The sequence below is a fragment of the Tupaia chinensis genome, unplaced genomic scaffold, assembly GCF_000334495.1.
Source record: "Tupaia chinensis unplaced genomic scaffold, TupChi_1.0 Scaffold000159_1, whole genome shotgun sequence".
In the NCBI taxonomy this organism is placed as follows: Eukaryota; Metazoa; Chordata; class Mammalia; order Scandentia; family Tupaiidae; genus Tupaia; species Tupaia belangeri.
In genome coordinates, this window is record NW_006159630.1 from 6,915,760 (window position 1) to 6,927,287 (window position 11,528).

Sequence of the window (11,528 nt, forward strand, 5' to 3'; positions counted from 1 at the left end):
AGCCGCCCCCGGCCCGGCCGGGCGTCCCGGCCCGCCCGCTGCGGGGACGCTGGGTCAGCCACGGCTCGGGAGGGGCGGGCTCAGGGCCGCGGAGGGCGGGGCCCCACCTTCCAGCCTCCCACGGGGATCAGGTGGGAGTGAGGAGCAAGCCCGGCCTCGCAGGGTTCCGGTGGAAGGGGGATGAGCGTGGCGAGGGACCCAGGTGGCACCGACTGCGGGGCAGCTGGGCAGGGCTCCGGGCACCCGCCCCGCCGGTACATTTGCGTGTCGTTAGCATGTGAGTTGCACAGCCACACGCACACCTTCCGGAAGCTCGGTTTGCCGCCCCGGGTTCTAGCCCTAGGAGAGGAAGGGATAAAGCGCGTCACAGAGAAACGGCCGGTGTCGTTAGCATGTGAGTTGTACAGCCACACGCACACCTTCCGGAAGCTCGGTTTGCCGCCCCGGGTTCTAGCCCTAGGAGAGGAAGGGATAAAGCGCGTCACAGAGAAACGGCCGCCCAGCCCAAGTCGGGTCGGGAGCAGGCACAGGGCAAGGTCGAGGGTCCCTTCGTTGCTGGCTTTTCTGCCTTCGAGTACTTCCAGTGAAGGCCTAGAGTTTGCTGGGGTTTTGTTTGTTTGTTTGTTTGTTTGTTTGTTTTTACAAGCGAGCACTTGCTAGCGAGAGAGGCGAGCAAGTGCCCTCCAGTGAGGCGCGGCCCCTCCGGCCACTCCGCAGTCCCTTTTCCTTCGTTTCTCGAGCATGTCAGGATTTTTAAGCCACCTGTGGAGGCGGTGGTGTGTGGGACCCGGCTCCCTTATCCACTGGGCTGCCAGACACCCCCCCCCAGGCCCTGCAGGGCCCCTCAGAACCACCGGCCCTTTTCCCACCTCTCCCCCAGCCAGCCAGCCTTCAAGTGCCTTACTTAAATGTCCTGGGATTCCTGACCTTGGCCTCGCAGGCCAGGTTGTGGTTTCTCAGGGCAGTCCTGCGGCTCCTGGCGCCACAAGTTCAGATCCACTCCAAGGTGTCAAAGGAGCAGCTCCAGGCCATGGATGTCCCCACAGGGTGCACTTCCTGCTTTCTCGCTTCCTCCTGCCCTCGCGCTGGGTCCTGTCCTCTCCCTCACCCGTGTCCAGACCACCCCCGCCAGCCCATCTCGATCACCTCTGCTGCTTTCCTGGCTGGCCTCCCCTGGATCATCTCCTTCAAGTCCAGTCACCCCTTCTGCAACCATGACCTCCCCATGTCTCTGTGGCGACATCCTGGGACCACATATACTGGGCCTGCTCGTGGGGTTCCCTTATAACAATAAAGTCTATTTAAACCTTGAAAAACAAAAAGTATTGGGGGTGGGGACAGCAGGTGGTAGTGGTGGCTTGGTGATTAAGGGATTGGACATTCCCACAAGTTCAACCACAGTTCGAGTCCTGGACCTGGTGGCTTGCTTTCTCACTTTCCCTCTCTTTGGTCAAATTAGAATAAATTAAATAATTCTTTTTTTAAAAAATGTATTTGGTTACTACAAAGTTACCGTAATCAAGACAGTGTGCTGTTGGCCCCAGGCAGCACGGGTGGGACCGCTCAAGGCTGACCTCTCTCAGTGACCTTGACCGACTGTCCAGAGACCTGTCCATGCGGGAGGAGAGGAGTATGTCTACTTGGCAAAGCTACTGGAAAAACTGGACAGCTCCATAAAAGCATAAGAGCAAACCTCTACTCTTACCATCTGCAAACATCAATTCAAAATGAGTCAGGTGTGGTGCCCGTGGGTGGCCTGGTGGTTAAGGTGCTGGACTCCCCACATGGCTCACTGTGGTATGAGTCTTCCACCTGCCGGCTTGCCCTCTCACTTTCTCTCTTTATGTCTCTCTCTCTCTCTGGTGCATGTATGTGCCCTAGAGCAAATGAAATAAATAAATAAATAAATTAGAAAAAATAAACCAGAGGCCCGGCCTGCTGGCACTGTCAGCTCACTGGAAGGCAGTGCCAGAGGCACTTGGCCAGCTGTAGGCTGGGATCCTAGGTCAGTCTGAAAACGGACAGAGGGGCCAGCAGTTAGTGTAATGGCTATGCTGCTGGGCTCCCATGTAGTCGACCGTGGTGTGAGTCCCGGACCCAGCGGCTTAAACTCGCGCCGGGTGCATGTGTGTGTGTGCCCAAGATCCCAAGAGGAGAATGGAGGAGAAGGGATTGCGGTGTGGCCATCCCCCCTGGGGGGTGATTCCTTGCTTTCCGTCTCTCTGTCGCTCTCTGTCTTTCTGGTGAGCGCATGCTCCCTATAGCAAAAACATCTCCAGTAAAAAGAAAAAAAAAAGAAAAAGAAAAAACGGACCAGGGACCTCCACACGTGCCCGGGGTCCCGAGAAGCTGGAGGGCCAGGGGGGGGTGTCACAGAGTGAACAGAACCTTCCCACTCACACAGATGTGCATTTGTATGGCCTATCATGAATCAAATAAACCTAGAATTGATTGGACTGTAGACCACTAAGTAAGAGTCAAAACGTGAAGCTTTTAGGAGAAAGCAGAAACAAATTATGAGTACGGATTGGGTGATAGACTTTTGTAAAGAATTATTTAATTTTTATTTTAAAATTTTTTTTTCAGTTTCACCAGAGAGAGAGAGAGAAAGCAAGCTGCTGGGTCCAGGGCTTGAACTGTGGCTGGCCCTCTGGGAGGCCAGCGCCTTAAACCACCATGCCACCTGCCAGCCCTGAGTGGTAGATACTTAGATACAACACCAAAAGCATGAATGGTAACAGATAATATACAAATTGGACTTAAAACTGAAACTCTTTTACTCCTCAAAGGACACCATCAAGAAAGTGAACCGAGGCTCTGGCTCAGTGGCACAAGCAGTGGGGTGCTGCTTGCTGTGTTACCAGAGCCGTCTGGGAAAGGTCCTGGGTTCAGATCCTGAGTGGTCCCAAACATGTGGGGTATGTTCCTGCCTGGCTGGAAGGCTGCTGCGGGGGGAGGGATCCTGGAATGTCAAGGGTCTCTCTCTCTCTCTTTTTCATGAAAGAAATGAATAAGTAGACTGGGGACAGCAGGTGGCATGGCGGTTGAGGGCGCTGGATTGCTGGATTCCCACATGATCGACTGGTTTGAGTCCCGGACCTGGTGACTTGCTTTCTCACTTTCCTCTCTCTCTCTGTCGCTTTGTCCCTCTTCTGTCAAATTACAATAAATAAAGTTAAATAAATAATTTTTCTTACAATTATTTATTTAATTTTATTTATTCATTCTTTTTTTTTTTTTTGACCAGAGAGAAACGGAGAGAGAAAGAGAGGGAAAGTGAGAATGAAGCTGCCAGGCCTCAGGACTCAAACCATAATTGGCCATGTGGGAGTGTCCAGTGCCTTAACCACCATGCCACCTGCTGGTCCCAATAAAATAATTCCTTAAAAAATAAATAAATAAGTAGACTAAGTTTTTTTAAAAGTGAATTTATAACTCACAGAAAATATTTGCAAATCATATACTTTATAAGGAATTTGTATTGAGGATATAATAAAGAGCCTTTTAAAAAATAATTATTTATGGGACAAGCAAATGGCATAAAGTTTACGTTGCTGGACTCCCATGTAGTTGACTACAGTTTGAGTTCTGGGCCCAGTGGCTTAAAACGCACTGGGCGTGTGTACGTGCGTGCCCAAAATCCAAGAGGAAAATGGAGGAGAAGGGATTTTAGTAATTTGTTTTCTTTTTTTTTTTTAATTATTTTATTTTAACTTTATTTATTATTATTGTTACTTTCCAGTTTGATCAGACAGACACAGAGAGAGAGGGAGAGTGAGAAAGCAAGCCACCAGATTCAGGACTTGAACCACGGTCAGCCATGTGGGAGTCCAGCGCCTTTAACCACCACGCCACCTGCAGGCCCCAGTAATTTGTTTTCTTAATGACAGTCCCTGGGCTGCCTTGGGACCTCTTATCTTTTTTGTCTGTTTGTTTTAGGTTTTTGCCACAGCCCCCCCCCCTAGCTGGAGGGAGTCAGAGAGAGGGAAAATGAGAAGTCACCCTTGGGGGGATGGCCACGCCACATTTTCCTCTTGGGATTTTGGGCATGCATGCACACACACCCTGCCATGATCTTCGAGCTGCTGGGATTCGAACTGCAGATGGCCGTGTGGGAGTCCAGCACCTTAACTGCCATGCCACCTGCTAGCCCCAGCACCTCTTGTCTTGAGGTGCCCACAAGACACCCCAAAAGTTGGGAAAGTCAGAAAAGTTAGCTCTGACATGGGCTGCATTCGACTTAGTCTGAGGTTTCCTGTGTACAGCGTCCGAGGAGGGGACAGGACTTATGGTTTCCCCATGGTTCTGTGGGAATGGCCCAGGCCTGTCCTGATGGGACAGAGGGGTGATACCTGCTCCATCTCAGCACCCCCCATCTCACCTGGCCCAGGCATGAACGTGGCAGTGCCTTCAGAACAGAATGGACACAGCGGCCTTTCTCCCCACCCCTGGGTCCCCTGGGGACTCACACTGGAAGTTCCTTCCCTTCCCTGAAAACAATCAAATCCAGGAGGTTTCCCAGGACCCCATTGTCCTTGGGGAGCCCCACCCTAAACTTTGACTTCTACTTCATCCAGGTGCAGTTGGCAGAGGTCTGGAGACATCCCTCCATCACGACGGACCCTGAGCCCGCCCCAGATGGCTATCTGGGACTCAGTCTCATGGACGCCACCTGCCCACGTCTGGCCGTGACGCTGGGCGCCCACCACACTCGCCGCAGCCTCTATCCTCTGGGCAGAAGTCCTGCTTCTCTCCCGCTCCTGGGGCTGGGCTTGGGAGCAGGAGAGACGGCACGGGGTGGCTGTCCTTTGCTATGGCTTGCCCCAGTTTCATAACACAGACAGACACTGCCCGAGCTGTAGTGTGGGTACTGCCCTCTGGGCCTGTCACCCCCGGCAGAAGCCCGTGGGGGGGGTGCCCGCGGCTTTGGGCGTGGCTTTGGGCTGCTCTTCTTTCTTTTTTTTAAGAATTATTTAATTTTATTTATTATTATTTATTTTTAATTTAACCAGACAAAGACCGAGAGAAAAGGAAAGTGAGAAGGCAAGCTACCAGGTTCGGGACTCAAACTGCGCTCTACTAACGTGGGAGTCTGGCGCCTTAACCACCCTGCCATCTGCCTGCCCCTGGGCTGGTCTTCTTGCCTGCCTCCTCACCCAGACTCTCTCCCTGGCTAGTCCACTCTCCTGGGACTCCAGGCCCATGTCTTGTGATTATTGTTTATTAGAATTATTTATTTTTATTTTATTTGTTATTATTATTATTTTGACCAGAGAAAGACAGAGAGAAAGAGAAAGGGAAAGTGAGAAAGCAAGCTGCCAGGTCTGGGACTTGAACTGTGGTTGGCCATGTGGGAGCCCAGCACCTTAACCACTACACCACCTGCTGGGCCTATCTTGTGAATATGTTCACTGTCGCCCATCTCAGCCTGGCCCCATCCCCACGGACATCTTCTGCTTTAGACCAGGCCCAGCTCCACGCTCCCTCCCACCGTCCCCTACATCCCCCCTGCAGTCTTGCTCAGACACTTTCTCTTCCAGAAGCCGGGGCTACCTTGAGCCCACAGGGTCCAGGCACTGAGTCTTCATTTATTTATTAATTTATTTTTACTTTTTCCCCCCTCTCTTTTCCATGAGTGAGAGACAGACAGCACGAGCACTCCCAGCGGGGTTCACCCGTGTCCACCCCAGCTCAGCCAGCCCCAGGCCATGGGCACCTGCATGCCAGTGTGCTCAGGGAGATCCCCAGACACAAACCTGGGACCTGCCCATGAGCCCAGTCACACACTGCAGGAGGTGATGGCCATCTCTGTGAGGTCTTGATAGGGCCCCTTCCCTGTCTCCCTGCCCAGAGTGCGGGATTCATTTTTAAAGGCACCCCACCAGAAAGCTTCCCCTAGCTGCTGGGTTTCCAGACCTTTCCGCCCATTCCTGGCCAGCGCTTCCGGCCTGCTCACCACTGCCAGTACTCCCAGCCCACACAGACAGCTCACCCCTCCCTTATCTCTCGCTGAGCCCCGCCCGCCCCTCCCAGCTTTGCCTCAGCTCTGGCTCCCTCCCCCTCACTCCCGGCTCAGCCTCCAGATGCCCCCACGACTCCCCCACAATTGTCCAGGAACAACCAGGGCCATGTTGCCCCCCAGGCCCCGGAGGGAACTCTGGATCTTGCTGCCTGCTCCTGGGTCCTTCCTTCCTGCTGGCCTCTCCTTCCTTCCCTGCAGCCTGGCCCTTCCCACTGGCACTATCCCTCCCCGGGAACCCACACTGGGGGCGATGACACAGGCTGGGTGCCAGCTCCTGTCAGGGGGCTTTCCCTGGTGGCTCCTGAGGTCACAGCCTCCCAAGAAACGGGAGGCCCGGGAGGATCTTCTGCTGGGTGTCTGCCAGGCTTGTGAGCACCCAGCACCTGACGCACCACTGGTGCTGCCCCCGTCCCTGAGGCCATTGTAAAGAAGTTCCCCTAAGCAGCAGGAACGGATGTCTCGCAGCCCAGGAGGCTAGGAGTCGGAAATGAAGATGTGACGTGGGTTTCTTCTGGAGGCGCTTCTCCGTGGCTTCTGGTGGCTGCTAGCCACGGGGTGTTCCCTGGCTCATGGAGGCGTCTCTCCAGTCTCCGCCTTCCCTCTGCATCTCTGTTTTCTCTTCTGTTCAAGTCTGTTATAGGGCACATGAGTTTGCCAGAGGGGCAGAGAGAGAGGAAAGTGAGAATCACTCCTGGGGAGGACGGCCATGCCGCAATCCCTCCTCTGTTCTCCCTTCGGGAATCTGGGCACACACTGCACACGTGCCTGGCGTGCTTTTCAAGCCACTGGATTAGGGACTGGAAGCGTCCAGCCAGCCACGCGGATCCAGCACTTTAACGACCATGCCACCAGCTGAACCCTGTGTTCTCTTATGAAGTCACCAGCCACTGGCTTAGGGCCACCCTAAGCAGTATGACTTCAACTTAACTGCAACGACCTATTTCCAAGTAAGGTCACTTTCTAAGCTACAGGTGACCTTGAGTGTCAAGGGGCTATTATTCAACCCAGTACCGGTTTCTTCCTTTCTTCGTTGAGAGATTTTTGCTATAGGCTGCATGCGCTTGCCAGAAAGACAGAGAGAGACAGAAAGTGAGAAATCACCCCCCAGGGGGGATGGCCACGCTGCAATCCCTTCTCCATTTTCTCAGGATCTTGGGCACGCACGCACACATGCCCAGCATGAGTTTAAGCCACCAGGTCAAAAGATTAGAATTTAAACAAGCCCATGTCTCTCTTTGTGTGTCTGTGTGTGTGTGTGTTATAGGGTGTGTATGCTCACTGGAGAGACAGAGAGAGACAGAAAGTGAGAAATCACCCCCCAGGGGGGATGGCCACGCTGCAATCCCTTCTCCTCCATTCTCCTCTTGGGATCTCGGGCACACATGCACATGTGCCTGGCGTGAGTTTAAGCTGCCAGGTCCGGGACTTGAACCACGGTCAACTACATGGGAATCCAGCAACATAACCATTATACCCTCTGCTGGTCCCCCAAGTTTCTTCTAAAATAAACCAAAACCAAAAATCTGTCCTCCTCTCACTTACACCCCTTCAACTCCTGCCCCGGCCCCTCCACAGACCCAGCGTGAGAGACGACCCCTTGCTCCGGGTCCATTTCCACCCTCCTGCTTTCCTCTGAGGCTGAGCTCTGCCCCTTCTGTCACTCCTGTGTGACCATAGCAGGCGGACATATTTAGTTCTCATCTGCCCAAAGCGTCTGACATCACTGACCCCTCCGTCCCTCTGGAGACCTGCTCTTTGCTCGGCACATGTGACGTCGCTCTCTCCTGGTTCCCCCGTCTCTGGCCACTCTGCCTCCATGTCGCCTTTACTTTTGTCGGTGATGGCATGTGTGTGCGTATGTGCGTGGTGTCCAAGGCAGTCAGCCTCTGCGCCCAGCTTTTTAGAGTCAGAGCAGTGTAGTCTGGGCCCCCCATGTGCCTGCCTAGCAGCAGCTCCTAGTTCTCGTCCCCGCGGCTAGACCTCTTGTTTACTCTGGGTCTGTGAATGACTTGCACAGGCCCTGACCTTCAGCCTTCCTGTCCTGGCCTCACACCTTTCCTACCACTCCCCCATCGCTCAATGACTATTTGTTGAATGAGCAAAATTAGTCCGTTCATAGTTCAACTTACTAAGTCTTCTGTGAGGTGGGTAATTTTTTCAAATAATTATTTATTTAATTGTGCTTATTTTTATTCCTATTATTATGATTATTAAGTTTGACCAGAGAGAGACAGAAAGCAAGAGAAAGGAAAAGTGAGAAAGCAAGCCATCAGGTCCAGGACTCGAACCGCAGTTGGGAATCCAGCACCTTAATCACCACGGCCCCTGCTGGCCCCGTGAAGTGGGTTTTACTACTATTTTGCTTGTTTGGGATGAGAAACCTAAGGCACAGAGAGGTCAAGTAACTTGCCCAGGGTCACACAGATTTTAGGGCAGAGCCACTCAGGCAGCTTGCTCTTGGAGTCCACCTGCTTGGGCGTCATTGTTCTTAACCACCACCTAGTGTTTGCTGAGGACAGCTGCGATGGCAGGCTCAGTGTGACGTAGCAGCCCCCTGTCCCCTGCCAGCTACCTTGTGTCCCAATCAATTGGCACATCCCCATGTTTGGGCTCAACTTCAGGCCCTCCCTGACACCTGCTGTGGGACAGCTCCTCACTCAGTGCTTGTCTCAGCGCTGTGAGCGACACTGGGGTTCGTCCCCCACCGTCCGAGCTGCACCAGAGCTAGGACAGCGTTGCCAGACTTCCCATCACAGCCCCTCTGCGGGGCCTTGTGCCTGGCCCGCAACGCTACCTGGACATTTGTGGAACGTTGGAGCAAACTGGGTGGAAACCTCATGGCTGGCGTCTCCTGACCTCAGGGCAACGAAAGCAACAGGACCTTCGTCCTCCGGGAAGGCTCTCTCGCCCTAATGAGGATGATGTGGCTTCCACAAACACTTGGCAAGGAACAAAAGCCTTTTAACCAGTGCCCGTGGGCTCCTGACACTTCAATTACTGTTTCTTTTGGCAAACGTGAGCAGCCGCAGAGTGTTACTTAACTCTTCACTGGAGTATCGGAGTACATGCACATTTCCCACCACAGGGGTGTGACGCTGACCCTCCCAGGATGGCGCAGCGACCACACTCCCAGAGCAGCCTCCAGACCTGTGACACCCCCACTCGGGTGGACCCTCTCTGAGGGCTAGCCTGGGGCAGGTGGTTAAAGGGCTGGATCCCATGGGTCGATTGCATAGTCCCGGACCTGGTGGCTTGAATGACACACTGGCATGTGTGTGTGCCCCAAAATCTCACAAGGAGAATGGAGAAGGGATTGTGGTGTGGCCATCTCCCCGGGGGGGGGCTTTCTCACTTTCTTGTTCCCTCTTGCTCTTTCTGTCTCTCTTCAGTGAGTGCGCAGTTTTTTTTGGTGCCATTTATTTCTTTTGGAGGCGGAGGTTAAACATTTGTTAGTTTTATTTATTTGCGCACTAACTCCAAGGAGCTTCCCCAAAGAGCAGGGATTTCTTTTCACTACGTGTCAACATGGACAATGTTCTAACTTTATGACAATTTAAATTCAAGGTAATGCATACAACATGTGTTTTTCTGCAATTCGGTGTGTTCATTTGGGCATACGGGTGTTCCTTGTGTTCGTGCTCACACAGGAAAGAAACTGGCACGCGGACTTCATGGGCAAATTTTTAAAATTACAAATCAATCCAGCTTGTTTTTGATATGGGCTTGGGCTAACTGTTTTTTTTTCTTTTTTAAAGAATTATTTAACTTTATTTAATTTTATCAAGGAAGGACAGAGAGAGAGAGAGAGAAGGGAAGTGAGAAAGCAAGTCGCCAGGTCTGGGACTAGAACTCTGGTTGACCATGTGGGAGTCCAGTGTTCTTAACCACCACTCTACCCGCCGGCTCCCTGGGCTAACTGTTAAGAAATCACTCAGTAATAATGGCCTCAAACATGTGAAAAGCCTATGAAACTGCAACTAATGAAGGGACTGCTGATTCTAAGAAAAAGCAAGGAAATGAGGTTAGAATTTTAAGTGCGATGTCAAGTTCACAGCAAAGTAACAATATTCTCATTTTTGTAGCATGTGGGAAGTAGAAAGAATAAGAACTATATGAATAACATAAGTGCATACAGAACTGGGAAATGGTTTTCACTGAAATTGCCGCTTACTTTAGTTCCAGTAGAAGCTGGTAAGGAAACAACCACTTACGGTGGAAGATGAATTACGCCGTGGCTGTGCAGAACTTCTGGTGAGCAGAAGTTCCCTGGTTTATACTTAATTATTTATCTTAAAACATGTTATTTTGTAGACTTCTGTGTCATGCTTTGAAGATTCAAAGCCGAAAATAAAACCATAAAGAAAGCCAGAAATTCTAGCACACGTCTAGACGGATGTTTGCTTGTAGTGTTTGGTGTCCTAAGCCTTTTTCCCTTGTAGGCACAACCCTGGCCGCAATGAGAACCCGGCTGGTGCACAGGACTTTTACAAATTCTGCAAGGAGAGAACTTGTTCTTTCCATAGGGCTCGAATCTTGCTTTTGAAGTCAAAGCTTTATTTCCATTCGGCTTTCTTCCAGCACTTTTGGTGGCATTCCTTGCACCATCCTTCCAAGTATCTGGAGTGATAACAGTACCAAGTTTCTTTTCACATTTCTCGCACACCATCCTTCCGCCCACCGAGTGCACACTTTTGATAGCAAAATTAAAAATAAAAAAATTAAGGGGACAGTGGAAAAGCTCATAAATTAAGATGAAAAATTGTAATGCAGGGCCAGCCGGTAACATCATGGTTAAGGTCCTGGACTCCCACATGTCTGACTGTGGTTTGAGTTTTTATTGCTATAGAGCGTGCGTGCTTGCTGGAGAGACAGAGACAGGAAGTGAGAGATCACTCTCCAGGGAGGATGGCCATGCCACACCCCCTTCTCTTACATTTTTCCTCTGGGATCTTGGGCATGCATGCACACGTGCACGGCATGAATTTGAAGCCACTGGGTCTGGGTCTTGAACCTCAGTCACCCATGTGGGAATCTAGCGATGTAACTACTATGCCATCTGCTGGCCCCTAAAATGTATTTTTAAAATGAATGCAATATTGGGACCAGCAGGTGGCATGGTGGTTAAGGTGCTGGACACTCCCACATGGCCAACCATGGTTCAAGTCCTGGACCTCGTGGCTTGCTTTCTCACCTTCTCTCTCTCTCTCTGTGTGTGTGTGTCTGTCTCTGGTGAAATTAAAAAATAAAGGAATGAATAAATAAATTAAATTAATTATAAACAATTAATGCAATATTTTATTTTAGATAGATTTTTGCTATAGGGTGTGTGAGCTCACCGGAAAGACAGAGAGATGGAAAGTGAGAAATTACCCTCCGGGGGTGATTCTCCTTCACTCTCCTCTTGGGATTTTGGGCACACACGCACACGTGCCTGGCGTGAAGTTCAAGTCACTGGGTCTGGGACTCGAACTACGGTCAGCCATGTGGGAGTCCAGCAACATAACCA

General features: G+C 51.5%; 1 pseudogene; it reads right to left on the reverse strand.

Moving 5' to 3' along the window:
- Positions 1-9,940: 9,940 nt before the first annotated feature.
- Positions 9,941-10,697, reverse strand: LOC102499981 (cysteine-rich PDZ-binding protein pseudogene; annotated as a pseudogene).
- Between the last annotated feature and the right edge of the window lie 831 nt (positions 10,698-11,528).